The sequence below is a fragment of the Gekko japonicus genome, unplaced genomic scaffold, assembly GCF_001447785.1.
Source record: "Gekko japonicus isolate JY-2015 unplaced genomic scaffold, Gekko_japonicus_V1.1 scaffold1193, whole genome shotgun sequence".
NCBI lineage: Eukaryota > Metazoa > Chordata > Lepidosauria > Squamata > Gekkonidae > Gekko > Gekko japonicus.
In genome coordinates, this window is record NW_015164222.1 from 29276 (window position 1) to 33738 (window position 4463).

Sequence of the window (4463 nt, forward strand, 5' to 3'; positions counted from 1 at the left end):
TCGCAAATGCCTCACAGCCAATATCCATTTCCCTAGTATTTTGTCTGCCCCGTGGCAGGATCATTAAAGACCGAATTGTTCTAAATAATTGGGCTGGGCGAGAGCTAGCAGACGCGATCCTGGACGCATAGAATTCTCTCTTTGCAGCCTTGACCGCAATCTCATAGGCCTTCATAAATGTCCTAAAAGATGCTCTCGATGCTTCGTCACGAGCGTGACGCCACCGTCTCTCTAGCCGTCTCAACTCTCGCTTCATCAGCCGGAGCTCCTGGGTATACCAGGGCGCCAGCCTAGAGCGAGTACGGAGAGGGCGCCTGGGAGCGATATCGTCGATGGCTGCGGAGAGTCGGCCATGCCAGTCCTCCACAAGCTCATCCAACGATCCGCCAGGGGGCCTTGGATCCCGAAGAGCCATCTGAAACCGCATTGGGTCCATTTGGCTCCTTGGGCGAGCCAAAATCTGCTCGCCGCCTAAACAGGGTCGGGGTGGAACATTCAGACGGGCCTTTAGGGCATGGTGGTCCGACCATGGTACCGCATCTGCAGTAATCCGGTCCACCGTCAACCCAGCTGCAAAGATCAAATCGAGCGTGTGACCAGCCTGGTATGTGGGGGCCGTTACAAGTTGGGAGAGTCCCAGTGCTGCCATGGATGACACTAGGTCCGTAGCCCGACTAGAGGTCGCGTCCTCAGCATGGACATTGAAATCACCCCTTGGGTGCTCCAATGCCCAGCCTGATACGGCCTCCAGTAGGGACGACAGGCTACTGGCCAGTGCGTTAGGCGGTCGGTACACCAGCCAGATCGCCAAACTCTCCGCAGCCTCCAGCCTCAGGCCAACACACTCCAAGCCCGTGATCTCCACGGCAGGGAGTGCCCTAAAGGAGTAAACCTCCCAAATGAAAATAGCCACTCCTCCCCCCCGCCCCCGAGTCCATGATTGGTGAAGGACCGAGAACCCTGGTGGGGCCAGCTGGGAAAGAGCCACAGTCTCCCCATCCTGCACCCAGGTCTCGGTCAAGCATGCCAGGTCGACCCGTTGTTCCAATATAAAGTCCCGAAGGACTGTAGTCTTGATGTTAATGGACCTGGCGTTGCACAACACCAATGTCGGAGGGGGGGTTATTAATCCTGGCCCCACTGCCGACTACCCTTGGGATGAGTCGCAGGCTGGAAGGACGCCAAGCGGATCTGTTTCTCCACGTCCTTCCCTTGATGTTCCGCCTGGACCCACCGCCATACCTTCCCCTCCCCACGAGCACCGGAATTTGGTGGCCAGACATTGCTACCACAATAAGTCTACGTAGACAACTTCCGACCACTGATGGCCAACAGAAATGCTTGCCCAACAAGAGCCTGACACACTTTATATACCGGATACTATTGACTAACACAACAACTTACTCTGCTGTAAAAATTTCTAACACTAAATTACAATAAAGACCCTAGTGACTGCCCTAAAGAATCTAAGACCAAACAGTCTACTGCACACTCCTCCCGTTAACAGTTGAAGCCTTACAGTCTAATACTTAACAAAGTAAAACTACATTCATGACAATCATACAATCCTAGCAATCACACAATCCTAGACACAAACAGCAGACATACTCCTCCAATCTTCCTAACCTAACTCCCCAGCATCCGGCTATACCAAATAATCCAGTTGTGCCAGATGGATCATTCGGGTTCCACCTCTAAGTCCCTGGCTACGTGGAGGGGGAAGCCATAAGTCTTTGTTCTAAATCTAGCAGCCTTCCCTGCAATGGCTACTAGGGCCAAGCTTTCAGTCACTCCAGCTGCCGACTCCACTCCACAGTTCGTTGTTTCCCGGCTGCTGACTCCAGCTCCAACAGTAGACCACTCCACTCCACAGTTCGTTGTTTCCCACCTAGCCAGCTGATTCAGGCAGCTCTGGAGCAGCATCCAAATCTTGTCGGTGGTTGCTAATCTCTTCAGCCGGCTCGGTTTCACAGCCACCACTCTAGCCTGTGATCGTTTCTGATCCTTGATGTTCCTAAGGCTCCTGAAGTCCAAGGTCTGCCCTCCCCTGTCAGCTCCGACATGCCATCAGTTCTGGTCTTGCCAGCAGCCCGCTTTTCCTCTCCCACTGCTCGGCTGATCGGGGGGACTCCTAGGGGAGGAAAAACCCTTCTCCGGCTCACCCGCCATCACCCGCAGAGCCCCCAGGACCACTGCTACTGCCGCCACCACACTCTGCGATGTTTCTCGGGGGCCGTCGTGAAATAGCCTCCACGCCGCCCGCTTCGGGGTTGACCAGCTGCCAGCTCTCCCCCTGCGCCAGCAGGTACTTCACCACAGTCCGGGGCTGCAAGTAGCGGGAGTCTCGGCGGGTAGGTCAGATGGCTTGTTCTCCTCTGGTCTGAGTTGTAGCTATGGGGACAGTTCAATGGAGGACGCCTAAGCACCCCAGCTTTAATCTTTAAGTCCAGTTGGTGCAGTTGGTGCATTATAGCGAGGCTAGGGGGTCCGTTTCTTTGCGTTCAGACTCTTCCTCTCCCTCAGAGAACGGGAGGGTGAGCACAACCCTCCTTTCTCGCCACCATCTGATCCATCTGATTCTTTCACACAATCACCCTCCTTACTACAGTCTTTGTGCCACGTGGCTTTTGTATACTGGTCCATTGATCTCAGCCTTTTGGTGGTCAAAGGGGACCCCACCTTCCTTTTCCCCAGCAGAACAGCTGGCTGGATCCAACCCCCAGCTGTAACGCTCTCAGCTTCAGCACCTAGCAACTTCACCCCTCTTCCATCCCTCTTCAATTGCTTCCGCAAAAACCAATTTTCCCATAAAGCATTTGGTTTAGGCTCTTAATCTTGACGTATGGGTTGGGGAAGCTCCTAAATGACTTCCTACCGTTGGATCTCTCCCAGCCAGCAAACTTCTGTTATTGCTCCTCAGTGAATTTACTCTGGTTCTGCTGTTTTCATACTTAATTGAGCACTACACAGCTAAACAGGTCAGAATCCTGACAAGAGTAAAGGTGGCACAAACAAACTAGCAGTTCACGGATCTGAATTCTAAGCACGCATCTGGGAGGTTACCAAAAGGTGTAACAACTCCATTGTCTTGCTTTTCTGAATTAATTGCAACAAATTATAATGATTATTAATCTTATGGCACCTCATGAAAACTACAGAAGTGTTATTAATTGCCTCTAACCAGCTCTCTTTAAAAGTAAAACATATTTAAAAACCAACAAGAAAGAGAAAGGGTTTCAGCTATTTATAACAAAATAACTGCAGTCTATTTTTTTGCTTCCATTATTTAAAGCTGTGTCACTCACTGAATAATCTTGAGCCTCATTCGAAGTTGGCAGGTGTCAGACTCCTGATCAAGAGACTCCCAACAACACTCTCTTTGGCAGTGATTTATTTATTGAGATATCAGCATGATCCAGGTTAGAACAGTACTGTGTCAGAACTGAGATTCTGGCGAAAAAGTCCAAAGATATGGGGCCCCGGAGAACCGGAAGTGGACTAGCGATGGTGGTCGCTCTCTCCGACCCATGGAGGAGCGATTAGCACACCAGCAACATGGAGGGGTGCTACCTCAAGTGGCACCTCCATGGAGCTCTCGGGAAGGGCTCTAAGCCAGAGGGCTTTTGAGGGTTAGCCTCTTCGATGGCTATTTGCCGGAGAATAGAGGTTTCCCTCCGCCCTGACGGTCCGGTTGCTGAGTGGCCTTCGGGCACAAGCTAGTTCGACTGGGGCAAGCGTGAGAGATCCAGCGGAATAACGATGATTGGGAGTGAGGTCTGATTGAAGACCGACAATGAACGTGAGTTCTGTTTGAGCGGACTGATTGATAAACAAATCCCCCCCCCCGGAAGGAGAGCAGGGAGGGACGCCTCCTATGCGCATAAAGAGTCAAGCGAAGGGGGAGAGGGGGGAAGCAAACAGCGATTTGTTTTGAGAGACTTATCTGAGAGCCTGCTGCGAAACGATGAGCCCTTCGAGCCTTTGTATAACGGTTTGAATTTATAAACAAATTGGAAAAATGGCGGCGACACAGGGAAAGTTAAAACCGAAACCTCAGAGCCCGAGGCCAGAGGAGGGAACTGACGTCATGAAGCTGCTAGCGGATATGCTAAAGCTGGCGGTAGAGCAACTCGATGGTATTAACCAGCAGCTGACCTCGTTGAATTAAAACTTCGCTTTACAGCAGCGTCAGTTGGCAGAAACAGACAAGAAAGTGGAACAAGTAACAGGAAAAATAGTAAAGATGGACACCAGTAATAAAAAGATGAAGAAAAGAGTGGGAGAAGTTGAAAAAGGCAAAACCGTCAAGAAAATCGTTTGTTACAGCTCCAAATGGAAAAGGCTAACATGATTCTTAGATTCCAGGGGGTCCCTGAAACTGAAAAAGATTTGAAGGAGACTCTGGCCAAGGCTATCGCTCCAGTTACAGGCTTATCAGCGGAAGAAATAGTAAAAGATATGGA

At 51.0% G+C, this 4463-nt stretch overlaps 1 protein-coding gene across 1 annotated transcript in view; it reads right to left on the bottom strand.

The window, feature by feature from the left end:
• Positions 1–4463, bottom strand: part of BORCS5 (BLOC-1 related complex subunit 5) — a 44372-nt gene that overhangs the window by 7202 nt on the left and 32707 nt on the right. The window lies entirely within an intron of this gene.